The 15,520-nt window shown below is 36.7% G+C and overlaps 1 protein-coding gene across 8 annotated transcripts in view; it reads right to left on the bottom strand.

Annotated features, from left to right (window-relative positions):
- The window catches only part of LOC122575259 (prominin-like protein), a 69,425-nt gene that overhangs the window by 18,135 nt on the left and 35,770 nt on the right, over positions 1-15,520 (bottom strand). The window lies entirely within an intron of this gene.

Here is a 15,520-nt window from a genome sequence, read left to right as displayed (position 1 = left end):
AGATCGAAACGAGCCATGTAATTCGTGGCTCGAGCAGCAGTTCATCCATTTTTTCATTCTGCGGCTAGTTGATTTTAATTTACAGAGTCGAACTGGAAGCTTAATCGGTCGCAACGAAATATTTTCCACCGCGGTGCATTCAATCGGGCAAATTTATCCAAAAGAATTATTCAACTGGAAAAAAATAAACACAGTTATACTCGTTGCGAGCTTCCATTCCAACATTTAAACGCTAAATAAAATTAATCGGACCGTAAAAGATTGAACAAAATTTTTTCCTAAAATATCTACACCGGTGCAAACAAGTATATTTCTCTTCGTGTTACCATAGCTAAAGAAATATACATAATAAATGTATCATGAACTGTATAACGATTCCTAACGATGACGTATCTGTATCGATGAGAAGTCACTAAAAAGCGATCACTAATATTCGTATTTTTTCCGTTTTTCCTCGTGTTAACTATACTTTGTATTTTCTCAACAATAACAATGAGAATGATCTGCTTTCTACTTCCACTGTATGGTAGAGAATTATCCTGCATGAAAAGTCAAATAAAAGCAATTGTGAGCTATCTACCAATGTATTCACCAATCGAATTATTTCTGAACATTTTGTCGCATCCTGTTAATGATGTCGAAAAGCTCAAAGTTACCGAGAAATAGTATTCTTTATGATGATATATCGTACATAATAATTAACATAATCGTGCACGAAAGAGCCCTGAACGTATGCAAGTGTCTTTCTATTTCTTTATTTGTCGTAACGTAAAGAGAAGTTGCAAAATATTGTTCACACCGCTGTAGATATTTTGCGACAAACTTTTGATTAATTTTTCACGGTTCTGTTAATTTATTTAGCGAACAAATGATGGAACGAAAGCTTGCAACTACACTGTAACTACGTGTTCGCTTTTTCCTGGTTGAATGATTCTTTTGGTTTAAATTATCCATATATCTTTTATACGTATTTTTCACGATGATTTTCATCTACGAAAATTGAAAAACCTCGGTTAGATTGTTTCAACGTCTGACGGAAAAGAGATTCAGTGGTGAACAGGGCAATTTAGTGGAGGTCAGTGCGAACCAATTCTACGAATTGTGGGACAGAGAGCTAGTCAGTGATAGTGAGTGATAATAGCGTGAGCAGTAAGAGCGTCGTTAACGCTTTTATATGCGAGTTTGTATCAGGGGAACGCAGGGAAGTGCTTGTTCTTGCAATCGTTCCTGGGGGAATAGTCGACGATGTGTGTTTCCGTTGAAAGTTTGCGACGTATAAAACCATCATAAATGGACGCATTTTTGAACACTAAGAAACTTACAGCAATTAGCATCCTCATTTCTCCTTGTTAATTCCTAAATAGAGTTCACGGTATTTTGATAAGGATCTTTTACAAAGTGAATTTCATTGAGTCAAGTATCTGGCAATGAATATTTAAAAAATGTGTAAAATTATAAAATTTAGAACAATTATGCCTATGCTTGCGATAGGTGTTTTAAAAATCTAAATGAAAAATTACAAAACTAACATTTGCTTTCCAGGGTTTATTCTTTTATTTGCGCATTACCAAATAGTTTCTCAATTTTTCTGAAACAATTCTCTGAGTCGTGTCACTTTTGAAATACATGTCTGGTATTTGGAATAATGTACCTGTATGATCTAAAACATAAAATAAGATAAAATAAAATTCCTTCTAGTTTTCGAACAAACGTAACGAGTAAATGTCCTGACTCAGCTTTGCTTATGAGCAACATTGTACATCCACTTCTGAAGTCTATCTTTTCTGCGTTCCTCCACGAATACTTCCTTTTCTACGCGATTCGCGAGATAGAAATAACAAAATTCATCTCTTAGGACATAAAGAATGGATTCTTTTAATATTTCTCATCCTTCCTTACGTAAAGGAAAAGTTGTAGGAAAGCGGTGTTTATTCACGACACGTTCTAGCTACTTTTCCCTTCGCGTGTTTTGGCTGTATCGCCGTAACTTCCAAGATAGTGAACATTTGTATCGCCTGTGGATCCTTTTCATACTTTTGCTGTCCGCTATCCACCAACTTTGGAAAAACCCGAGCTGTTTGATAAATTAGTACGTCTCCCGAAGGCTGCTGTGTAATCTGTTAAGCAAAACCGCACTGAAATCCTTTCTTTTCACTGGCGAAAAGAAGCAGAGTGAACTTAAAGGAAGTCCAGTTTCCATCGCAAGACGTTTGCTTCAACGAAATCAACTTCGCATAAAATTTTTCATTTATCGAAACATCTTAAACTCTGCGAATTAAGAAGAAACGAAGACGGAAGAAAAATAATATTTGTAAATTTGTACAAATGTTTCCTTCGTTGATTATTTCGAAATAAATAGAGACACGAAGGAGAAAGGGAAAACAGAGGAAAAATAGAAAATTCTAATAGACAGCTCGGTTACATTGAGCTATGATACTTTTGAAACACTTGATTTATAATAATAACTAGAAATACTTTTGAGAAATTGCAAAATAATAACCAGAAGATAAAAGCTGTGGAAAAAGATTAAAGTATTTTTTCTTTTCATGCTTATGATTGGTAACGTAGATGTTATAAAAGATCACGATAGAAACCTACGACAGGGTATTAGCATAATCACGGTGGAGGTCAATGACTGGGAAATCGATCGAAACCCTGGACGACAGTGAGTCTGTTGCACCGGTGCAACGAGCGTTCACCTGACTGTAATGCCCTTCTTTAATTATTCAAAGGATTTTCCAACCGCAGTTCTTTGACCCACGTCCTTTATTATTCACCACAATAGATTTTTATATTAATCATTCGCCAATTATATACACGAGGGATATTTTTATATTGAAAAAAAAAAAAAACAACGAGGAAGATTAAAATTAGCGAAATGAAATTCTTGCGATAAACAAGAATTTCTTCTCCTTCAATAACGATAAATTATCGATTTTATATCAATCAAATACTAATTATATGTACGAAGGATATTTATAAATTAAGATAATGACGAATAAGGTTAAAATGACAGAATTGGGATTTCTATAATAAACGATTTTACAATTAGACTACTAAAAAAATATTTATTTCGACAACTCCAAATCTGTTAACGATGAAATATATTAACGTTTGAATTTGATATTTTTGTTTGAGAAATCGGAAAAATGTTCGACTGTTTGTGGTTGATAATTTTTACTTGTCATTTCTCGTGTACTTAATACCATTGCACGATGCAGTGATACAACGTAACCATGGCTTTGTAACACGAGAAAACCTCGACCTCCGTGCTCAGTCGATTTCCGGTTCACAACGATGCACGAGGACTAAGCAGCAACGTTGGCGGAAGATCACCTTTCTGATGAAACGCTTGAACACGTAAACGACGAAGATAATCTAAGTAAGAAATCTAATTGAAATATCTAATCAAAGTATTCGTCGTATTTTAATAATCAACATATCTTCATCATCTTGACGAAAGTTTCGAAAGCGAAACTTCTTATCTTGAATATTTACTTTTTATCTTAAAATCAACGCAAGTAGATTGAATTAATTATAACTAGAGCGGGGAATTGTATGTAAAACGATTTTCCATCTAGGTTCCATTTTCTTAATTACCTTCTGAAACATAATTTGCATAAAATTCTGCGAGCTAATCTTAACGCGCGCTGTTTAAACAATAAACATAGATAGACAGTAACTTGGATTTCGAATGAATTCGATCGTTTATTTTCAACGCAATTTTCTTAAATCGATACTTCAGTGTTAGGTGAAACTGATATTTTACGAACGTCGATACAGCGGAGCTTATCCGAATAGCTGAGACATAATAATTTACAAAAATTGATAATTTAAAATACATGGTATGTTTGGTCGTCCACGCGCATCCTTTCTTCAAATATCATTGGAAATTCTATTCTAAGATTATAACACGAGCAACTTTGAAAGAAAGATTTTCGACGAAATAGAGAAAGACAGCTGTCGAATAAAAATATGATAATCTTTTTCGCATTCACACTGATAAATGTTCCGATAACAGACTGTTGTATTAATCTATATTTTAGTATCTGAAGTTCTACCGTACCAAGAAAACGATTGAGAAATTGTATGAAGGTTTCCAGTACAATGAAGAGTCAAGGCTGTTTCACGGTGTATTAAAAAAGCAACGAAAAACAAGAGCAAAACGGTTTTAAATCCGCCCAACCGAGTCGCTTTTCACGTTATTATCCCAGCCTTCCTTCCTGTATTCCCAAAGGAGGCGATCGCTATTACTGTAATGAAGAAATCCATTAACTTTCAGTACGGTAAATATTGGTACATCATGTATTTTCATCGAATATTTCCACTTGGTTGCTCGTTGATACGCGATGTTATCGATTTATTAGCTCACCGCAAACTTACAAAGAATTACACACCGGCTATCCGAAAGTATTTGAACACTTACCATAGGAAACTTTTATGTTCATATTACACGTATGTGCTATGAGAAACATTTTCAATCTCGCTAGCACTGTCGTGATTACGTTGCTCAATTTTGGGACCGATCTATAAACGTATATAGAAACTACAAGATATATGTTGCGAAAATATAAAAAAAAAAAAAAAACACATAAAAATGGCATGTAGATTTTTATGAATATATTATGTCCCTTATATTAAACATTTTCAAGTTTCATCAGCATCATAACGAAATACAAGCCACAATACGAAACGAATCTGAAAATGTATATAAAAATTATGAAATTTTTAATGGACAATTATTACTAATATATTTAATAAGAGATGAAACTACAGCATGAATAGTTATTTAGAACGTATAATGAACGTTAAATGTGATTCCATTGAATATTACGTTTATTAATGTAATTTTCAATAGAAAATCAGAAAATTTCTATTCAAATTAATATTCACATACCCAGTGATAAAGAATACACGCAGGAGGATATAAACGAATGTTAAACTCAGAATTTAACATTCCCGCGAAACCTTTCTATACATTTTATAAACTTTCAGACTTGTTTTGAACTGTACCAGGATAATCATGATACTCGAGTGTCCTAATAAAATTTCCAAATGTACCATACAACGCACTTGGTATATTTATAAAATGTTTCTACAGGTGTTCGAACACTTTCTTCAGCCACCATGTACTTAATCCAGAAACTAAATAAAAAACAAGTCTGGCGATATAAAAATTGCCGCTTCAATTGTTTGTTCGTTTAATGATAGCGTTTTTCATTTGCAGACAAGAAATTCGATATACCAGGGTAAGGAAATACCTTTGTGATAAATTACGAGGGACGGCAGTGGAGAAAAAAGTCCATTGAAGAGGATCCACATGATTTGTAACTCGAGTTCGCGTCGTTCTTTTCCCTTTGCTTCGTTTTTCCAAGGTCCGCTAGACACACATCTCATTATTTTCGAGGACAAAGTGGTTCGCGCTTTCCTCCCTCGCTAAAAACCCCAAGACACTTCCGCTTCTAGTCTTGTCACGCAGCTTTCGCCCCCTTTTCGTTTTGTTTTTCCGCGGCGCGCTTTCGTTTGTGAAACAAGATTATTCACCGTGCAAACGGGTGCTCGAGTCGTTAGGAGAAATCTTTATCGACGTTGCGATTAAAGCAAATCGCCGCTTAATTTCTCGCAAATTATTCTTCTCGCTACTCGCGATTAAGCGACATTTCCAATCGATGAATGTCGGATAAATCGAAAGGAAGCTTTAAGATGTACGCTTTTAGGGAAGGCGCGAACAAATGGAGGAGATGAGAAATCGGAGATAATTAGTGGAACAATCGATACATTTGCAATTCATCATTTTTCATTAGAATTGCAATCTTTCTCGCGAACTTTCGTTTCGAGAATTTTAAACAATCGCGGAAACGCGAAGATGTCGCAATAATTCGTAGCAGAAATCGAAACACAGTGGTTCTCAATGTACGAGAGACAGCAATACTTTTTTTACACTTTTTTTCAAAGGTGTAATTCACCCCAACTTAGCCCACTGAACGATCAAAATTTACCAAAAAGGATGGATTAAATATTTGCAAAGTTTTTTAGACGAGGAAAGTTCTTTTGGCCGCTCGAACAGGTTTGCAAAAATTAATTCCTTTCATAACGCTAGCCTGGTCCAACTTCTTTGGCAAACTTTGAGCATCAAACAAATTGCGAAATTCTACTGATTTTTTAATAAGCTAAAAGTAATAAAAAAATAGTAAAAAAGAAAGACGAACGATTGCCTTCTTAATGAAACGATAAGAAGCAAATTAGTTTCTCACGTTCTGTCAATTAATTTCTATCATTTTGTAGATAAAGCGAATCCCCGCGGCAAACGTGTTAGTTGACGATGTTTGAAATTCCAAATTGTTTCGGTTGTTGAATACACGGCAAGGTTTGAGGCGAGACTGACATGTTACGAAGAGGACGGTGGAAGCTTCCGGTACATTGTCCGAAAAGGAAACGTGATCCTAGGACGTGGAGGAACGTTCGAGCAGTCGGTGAGTTATGGCAATTTTAAATGAAAAGAAAAGCAACGGAAAAAGATAAAGAAAGAAAATTATGAACTGAAGATATTTCAGGAGTCTAGTCTTCCTTGTAATTAATTATTTTTAGCCTTCCTTTTTTTAATCGCGAATATAAAGAGATTGAATTGAAGAACGAGACAAAGCCAATGGTTTTCTGTTACACGATCAGGGAAGCGTGATGCGTAGAGGAAAGAAAAGGGGTGTACTTGTATGAAGGAAGCCAATAAAGCTCCAGGTGAAGTGCTACAAGTATTGCATAACGCTGTAAGACGATAAATCCAAGTTTAGAATTGTCTAATGTTATCTGTCATCTAGCAGACCATGTGGAAAAGCATTCTTTTACCATTCTCTTATGCGATAACGAAATACAACGTGTCTACGTACTTCAGAGACATGATTTCTCGCTACCTTGCAACGTAAATGCGTGTATCGATAGAATCAGAAACGTTCGATCGAATATAACTTTGCGCATTTATAGAACTTCAAATGGCAGTTGATATTAGATTTATGCAGATTCTGAACGGCGAGGCGATGGAAAAGCAATCTCGGATATTCTGAAGATGACGCGTTTTAAGGAGATTCGCAGTTCCTGAAGGATCGTAGGTTTTGAAAACATTTCGCAGCCTCTAAACGCGAAAGCCTGAAAATGTCCACGTTTTACCACCCGAAGGCTGGTAAATTTCGGGAAATTTGGAAATCTGCAGGTTTCGTAGATTCGAAAGCTCGGAATTTTGGATATTTTAAGATTCGGAAGGTTCGAAAGTTCTTAATCAGGCGGCTTCAAAGTCAGAAAATTTCAAGATTCGAAACTTTGCAAACCACACACGATTCTACGATAGGACTTGAACGTTTGGAGATTTAAAAATCTGACAGCTTGAAAATTCAAGCGTTTGCGAATTCGACAACTCGGGGATACAAATGTTGCAATTTGCGCGACCGCAATGCGTACATCGCGAATTCCACCTAACAGTTCTCCTCCTAACGTCCAAATAAGGAATGAAAAATGGTCTTACACGTGGAAAGGCGAGTAATTTAGGGAGGCAGTTATGCAGATAGGAAGGGCAGACGATATTACGGTACCTAACACGTAACGCGGTTATAAGTCAGAGTCTCGGAACGAGGCGTAATAGTGGAATACGGCTTTCTCCGGTTGGAACGAGGTAAAATCACCGCGAGGCCATTCCGGTAATCGCGGCCGTCCACCACTGTCCTTCGTCTAGGAATATGTAAGCGCTTAGAAAGTCATTAACGCTTCCCACGCGGCTCCGCTGCTTGCACAATGCGCCATAGACTCGTATTTATCGATGAATGTAACGAGATACGAATGCAACATAATGCAAGAAATAAACATGCAATGCCAATCATCGAGCATATATTCGAAAGTTTTGCCAGGCAAACAGATTACGTGTGCTTTTTCATTCATGCTGTTACGTAGGTAAATCATTCAGAAGCAACGGAGCAACTGGTCAAATTAAAAATTGGGAGACGGAGGAAAGAGACGACACGTTGCAATTTCTATTTCTCAAAATTTGTCTCCGAGTTTACTATTACTGATACCGTGTGCTTCTCTTTTCTTTCTTTGTTCGTCGATGAACAAAAGAGCGAGTCACTTATTTCCTGAAAATCGAACGTTAATCACGTTTGTGCTGGATGAAATCGCGAAAGTGATCAAAATCGTTTCAACTTCTGAGATGCTGGTACAGCAGTGAGTCATACAAGTAACGATGTAGACATTTCATTTCTTTTCGGGATTCTTTTTGTATGGAAGTTTCGTAGATCGAGACAGACGTAATATTTAACGCGATTTATAAGAGAAACGTGGATCGAGGATGTAACGGGACTGTGATTCAACCTCGACAAGTTTCATTGGAATTACGCCGCTGACGTGTATTTAAGAAAAAAGATAATCTGGAGGGAATATCGTACTGTGTTTTGTGAGTTGGAAATAAATAATGTTTGAAAGGATGGAAGAATAAAGTACTGAATCGTTTTTTAACTCAACAAAAAAAAAAAAAAAGAGAAAATTGGAATTGCAGCAAAACATTTTCTCTCTCGTTTTCTATTATTCCTCATTTAGGGCAGTTGTGTTTCACGATATCAAATTTTGAATTTAACATTACTTCGTACGCTCCTATGTGCACTTTTTATCACCAGCTATGCCAGTGTTAATTTAAATAAAAATTTCTCGTGCTTTACAGTAGTTACAAGAAATCGAGGTACTACGAACTTTTACGGTTTACTAGACTGTAAAAATGTAAGGTTCGTTATACACCTCAATTTTCTATAATTATTGCGAAACTCGGGAAATTTTTATTCAAATTAGTAGATAAAGGGCAGTGCTATATATTACTAAAAATTAGAAGGAAAAAGTTGGACATGATGCAGAATAGAGAGAATAATAACATGTTTTACTCTGATATAATATGTATGAGAAAATGTGAAGTTGTGACGTTATATATGGAAAAATAAATTTTCGTTTCCTGAGAGATGCAAAGCTTCTGTTTCTAATTTACAAAATCCCCGTGGCCCAGGATCTGGTCAACCTCCTTTTTAAAAATTCTTTTTGAAACGGGAATTACGAAACAATTTCTCGCATCGATGTCTTTAAATTAATATTCTCAGTTGCCACAGTTGCTTCCTTCTTCTTTTTATTGGAATTCACGAAACATACAGCTCCACGTATATGTGCATGTATGTTCTTTATTCACAGTTTCTATTCTACCCTTACTTTCTCAATCTCCTTGAAGTTCGCATAAGAAAATTGCACTCGCTCGTTGAAACTTGAAAACTACGAAAGTGGATAATTAACAAATACCAAGGTTTGGTAAAAATGAGAACGAAGTCAGAGAAGAAAGTTAGAGAACAAAAGTAAAAATTTATGAGACAGCCTAATATTTGAAATCCCGAAAATTCTTTATTTCACTTTGCATATTGCTTATTTAAAGTTCCAGTTGCCATTCTTCTCTCACTTTCTCGATCCTTTCGAAGTTTGCATGGAAAAGTTGCAACTTGCTTACTAAAACTTGAACTTGAAAATTAAGAAGAAAGTTGGAATTTATGAAGCGACTTGATACTTGAAACGTGGAAAATCTCTCGTTTCCATCTCTCTTGCAAAATTAATCGCACCGCTATCTATCGATCGGATAAAATATGAAAAATTACTTGAAAAGAATTTCCAAAAGTATCGGCTGAGATCTGGAACGACCAGAGCAAACTATCAGATATCGGACGTCGCAAAAAGGACAGCGACTTGTATCCAGACGAACGATAATTTCCATAGGTTACGACACCGAGACCAGATGAGAAAACCTACGCGCGGAATGAAAGTAACCGAGAAGTCCGCAAAACACAGGACAGAAAGTATCTCTCCTCCGTGGAACAAAACCGCAGCCAGAGTTGCGAGAACGTTATTCTACCGGAAGCTGGGGGTTCCCCTAACACCTAGACAAAACGAAAGGGAACAGACCAGGGAGAGAAAAAATGGAGGGAGACGAACAAACACCGGTTCAGTGGACTCGACGATGAAAGAAGACGATGAGATCACCTGCGAGAGCACGGATGAATCAGCGACTCGTGTACCTAGTGATGGGACTGAATTGATGATACTCAAACAATTTGATATGCTACAGTGACTCACGAAAGTATTTGATCACTTTGTTATAGGAGACTTTTCCATATGTGTTGTATGTGTTACGTAAAACATTTTCAAAATTCACTATCATTACAATGGTACACGCTCGGGCGATCATGATTACTCTGTTGACAAAGCTTGAAATAAATACATTATTGATTTTTGAGATTATGGAGTATACATTGTCAAATTTGATTTGAGATTTATCAATGTTAAACATGATTGCCGGGTCTCGTTGTAGTGATAGTGAAATTTCAAAATGTTTCGTATCACACTCATATCTGACATATTCATAAGAGATTTCTGCAAGTGTCATAATACTTTTCATTAGTTTATTTTATGATTTTTATTAAGTGCCTTTTATATGCATGCAATATGTATCCTATAACTTCTATATACATCTTTGGATTGGTTTCAAATTTTATCAATATTATCGCAACAACCGTATTGCAGTATGATGCTAATGAAATTTCCAAAACACATGATACATTCATAAATGATTTCTATAGGTGTTCGAATACCTTTTATTCATTTATCTTGTACGTTTGTAACGTACTACATCTTGCGATCTCTCTATACATTTCCAAATTGCTTGCAAAACTTTGCCAATATAATCGTGACATTTGTATTTCATTATAATGCCAATGAAATTTCAAAATATTTCGTATAACACATAGCTCTAGCGAAATTTAAAAATACTCTGCATAACACGTACAATATGTACATAAAAATGTTCTATGCTAACTATTGTTTCCAACTTTTACCCATATAACAATGAAAATTCCATTTCGCTACGATTTCAACGAGATTCCAAAGTGATAACGAAATTTAAAATTACTTTCTACACAATGTGCGATATGCGCATTGAAGTTTTCCTATGCTAATTATTCAAATAGTGATTTGATCCACGTTTTTCATACGAGATTCGTAAGGTATTATCGATAGGTATGAACGCGGTATCAGTCCAACACTACGAGTAGCGGGCTTCTGCAGGATCCTAACGGCACCACTCGAGAAATTAACGACCTCGGCTCGTGCACGAGCACCGGGCACGCGCACGGGTCGCGTATTAAAAAAAAAAAAAAAAAGAAAAACTGAAACCGTAAGAGAAGGAGAGACAAAAAGAGAGTAGGGAATAAAAATCGAGCACTGGCAATGGAAGGGTAGATGGAACGCGTATAGAACAAGAGCGTCCTCGAAAATCCTGCGTCGCCGGAGGGAGGAATTCTGTGCTCGTGGAAAGGATCGATCGTACACGCGGGGAAAATTGCAACTGCGCCGCCGACTCACGCGCGGGTCAACTCGTTACGCGATTAATCTTCCTAACTGCTCGATTATGCTCGTTGCTGAACTGAAAATAATACAGTGCTGTTTGTCGGCAAAGAAAGCGTAGATTGCGTTGGAATTCTACCGAGCCGATTCAATTCTTCTTCGAATTCTTGGCTAAATCGTTGCGAGAACCGTATGTTAAATGAACATTGGTCCGTCAAATTGTATTGATTATTATTAATACAATGGAGCGAATCGACGTGAAATGTGGAAAATAAACGTAATAATACGAAGAAAGATTAAATCTTCAACCACGTACTTTTCTACAAAAAAAGATAAAAAAATTTATAAGAAAAGATAATAAAATTTCCGAAAAGTGAAACATTAAAAGTGTAGAAAATTTGTATGAAACGTTATGAATTGGTGATTCAATAAAGCTGACAATTGAGCTTTCCGGAAATTCGGAATTCAAGCCAGTCAGGTGCACTTTTTGTAAATTTCTCAATTGCATCGTCCAGATATCCAATAAATATTCGATTCTCCAAGAAACAGACCACGTGATTCTATAAATTCGTTCGTCGCAAAAAATGGCATAGATGAAAATGAATATAAAATATAAATTTCAAGATACATGTTAAAAATTAATACTTATTACGTTGTCGCTGTTCCAAACTTTCCAATTTCGGAATTCGGTTTAATGTAACTTCCAAATGGCTCAATTTCCTTGCTTTCTATACTCCTTTAGCTTTATAATATTCTTGGCGAATAATTAGTAAGCAAAACAAACATAAGCCGATCGTAATTCTGAATCTAAAACTCGCAAGAGATATCTGCGATGTCGAAACTTGGCTATACGTTTCGAAATTCGCTTTTCGTATCGATCTTGCAAAATACACAGGCTAAGAGCTCGGCAGTGAAGCCAACGAACGACGAAATTTTCGCGTCAGCGTAATGCTGTAATGAATATTAACCGATTAATATATCAGCGGGCTAAACGAGAGCAGATCGTAAGAGGAGGCGGGTGGCCAACAAACTCTTCGACTCCTTTCGATTTCAATATTTATGACGTTCTGAGTGGCCCGTTCCTTTGTCGTGGAGGCGGCAGTGCACGGCTGCATTCAGCCAGGCACAAAAGGAACCATAACGCGAGCGACCAAAGAGGAGAAAATGAGAGAGAAAAAGAAGCGGTGGTGTTGATCCCTACGCTCGTAAGTCCGTGAGGATTTGAACGCTTCTAATTATCGTAAATATACAGAGTGTCCATTAAAATATTCATGAACTTCGTCAGTGTGTTCTATGGATAAAATGTCATGTAGCGCAAGGTCCATAAAAGAAAAGAAAGATATGAAACGCGATAGAAAATAGTCTCTTCTTTAACAAGGGAATCCCGGTGAACTGATACACGCCGATGTTGATGAAACAGTACCAATTCGTTAGACCTATCAAAGAGCGTAGCCGTAATTCGTACGTGCCAGTACTTTACTTCAAGGGATAAATCGACCCTTTTATCGGAGTCGGTCCTTTTACGCAAGTATTTATACATCGTAAACGACAGAAGATATCAAGCGTTGGCTGAAATAAACGTTACACCGTGTCTTGAGATCTACAAGTCTGTGCGAAAGTGTTTTTGGAAAGATCATCTTTTCTAAGAAATCTTGGAACGTAAAATACTTTCGCAAAAGTTGCAGTTGCTGAAAGGACGAGAGGAAAGGTTGAGAAAAGGAAGTTCCGCAGGAACCTGTAACACTGTTGCAAGTTTCGATGACGTTCCAGAAATGAGACAGTCAGCGTGCCAAATGCATTGTCTGTAGTTTCGTTGATCTCGAAGAGCCGTTTTCATTTCACAACAATTTAATGAACTTCCAACCGAACCTTCCCCTTTCCTCGTATTAAACAGTTGTATGTTAAACAATAGACCGAGCTAATTGGTTCGCTGTTCCAGCGTTACTTGCACAGGGCTGACTTGTTCGTTCAGTGATAGGCCCACTTGCGAGAGATAAGAACGCAAGGCTGCTACGTTGATAATTTCGGACGGTCGTTAACAAACCAGTTTCATGAATGGTGCACAATTTATTAGAAAATCCGAAGAATTTGTACCTAATGGCACTGAACTCTTCCTCAGATTTGTCGAGATTAATCGACAAAACTTTTATTTGTATTGCTGGAAAGCTTAAACGTTTGGCTAAAGCATCGCTCGTATAATAAATTAAGGAGTGTAATAAGCGCGCGTGTATTTTTTTTCCAAGCTTTTTTACAGCCGAAAACAATAAGAAATCGGGTCACGGAATGAGAGAACCGTTATGCGCAGCGCGTTAGTGAAAAACCATATTGCCAGCGGAGGGTTAATAACGAAGGAAATAAATGGCTTTAATATTTCTTTTACCGGTCCGCGATAAAAGAATTTTTCTTACGGCCCAGATACAATAACGAGAAGAGTAAATGGCTTTAGAATGATAGAAAAGAGCAAGAAGCTCGCGAGCATCCGCAACGTTGCGATTCCAAGCTGCGCGCGTAGATACACAATACTGATCGAGCGATTCGTAGAAGTTATTTGAAGAAGATAAAACTGCTGCAAATCTAATCTCAGCGAGAGAAACTTCCCGAGAGGTTCTTCTCTCATAAATTGTTCCTTCGAACGTTTCAGAAATAAGACGCGCGATGGGATTCGCTATGGACAGGCACAGTAAGTAAACAGCGACGTACAGACGCGTGAATAGAAAAACAGAGCAAGAAAGAACGAATTTCGTATGCGTTTCGTGGACTAGTGGTAGGTTGTCTTTCTCATGTTCCTAATTACTTTAACGACCAATGTCCCGAGTGGAAAGTTAATTTCGTGCTGTAATCGTAGCTGGTAACTGCTACGGTCACGTTGCGCCTCGTTCCAGGCATCATTATACCAGAGTTGCGTATGCATAGGAACGCGGTGACTGCGATACTCGCTGCGGTAACATCCTCGTGACAAATATTATTATTTCAAAAGGATTATTCTTCGTTCGTGTTTTCAATGCTCTGCAAAGTTGTATTTACTCCACGATGCCAGGAAGATTATTGCTGAAAATGACAACGTGAGTTCGCGCTCGCTATCCATACGCAGATGCGCTAGTTACAATAAATAGCAACTAGAAGATAGTTCTAGATACAATCGATAGATATAATCGGTAGGTTTACGATGTCCTTTTGTTTTTATCCCTAGTCCGCGTAAGAAATGTTTTTCGGCTCAGAACGGTGTGATAGATTTATCCAAAGAATAAAATAATAGCTAATATGATCCTATCTCTGAATACAGAAATAACAACAATTATTTTGTGGTCCGTATTTTTAATGATCCTTCAAATTATATTAAACCTGCGAATATAAACAAATTATTTCTCTTTCGTGAATTTGATGATCTGCAAAGTTCTGTCGATCCTACGATGTCAGGAAGCTTATCTTCCACTGGTGTTTTAATCACTTGGAAAATTCTATTAAACCTACGATGTGAGGAAAATTATTTCTCGTTTATGTTTTTAGTGATTTGCAGAATTGTATTAACCCTAGGATTATAAAGAATATTTTTTTTCATGATTTTGATGATCTGCAAAGTCCTATCAATCCTACGATGTCAGGAAGCTTATCTTCCGCTCGTGTTTTTGTCACTTGGAAAATTCTATTAAACCTACGATGTGAGGAAAATTATTTCTCGTTTATGTTTTTAATGATCTGTAAAATTGTATCAACCCTACGATTCTAAAGGTTTTGATGATCCGCAAAATTCTATCAACCATACCCATTTCGAAAAGATTATTTTTCCTCCATGGCTCTGATGATATGCAAAATTGTATTAGCCCGGTGATTTCGAAAAGATTGTTTTCCTTCCATGATTTTGATGGCCTGTAAAATTCTATTAGCCCCGCGATGCCAGCAAGATTGTTTCTCGTTCATGGTTCTGATCACCTGCGAAACTGTATTAAACCGGTGACTTCAAAAAGATTATTTTGCTTTCATGATTTTCATGGCCTGTAAAGTTCTAAGAAGATTATATTTCTTTCATGGTTTTTATGCTCAGCAATATCGTACTAACCCGACGATTTTTCACGTTGAGGATATTTCTTGTTCTAACTTTACGTCTATTCTATTCGTG

This window comes from Bombus pyrosoma, linkage group LG14 (genome assembly GCF_014825855.1).
Source record: "Bombus pyrosoma isolate SC7728 linkage group LG14, ASM1482585v1, whole genome shotgun sequence".
Lineage (NCBI taxonomy): Eukaryota > Metazoa > Arthropoda > Insecta > Hymenoptera > Apidae > Bombus > Bombus pyrosoma.
This window is presented reverse-complemented; position numbering and strand designations above follow the sequence as displayed.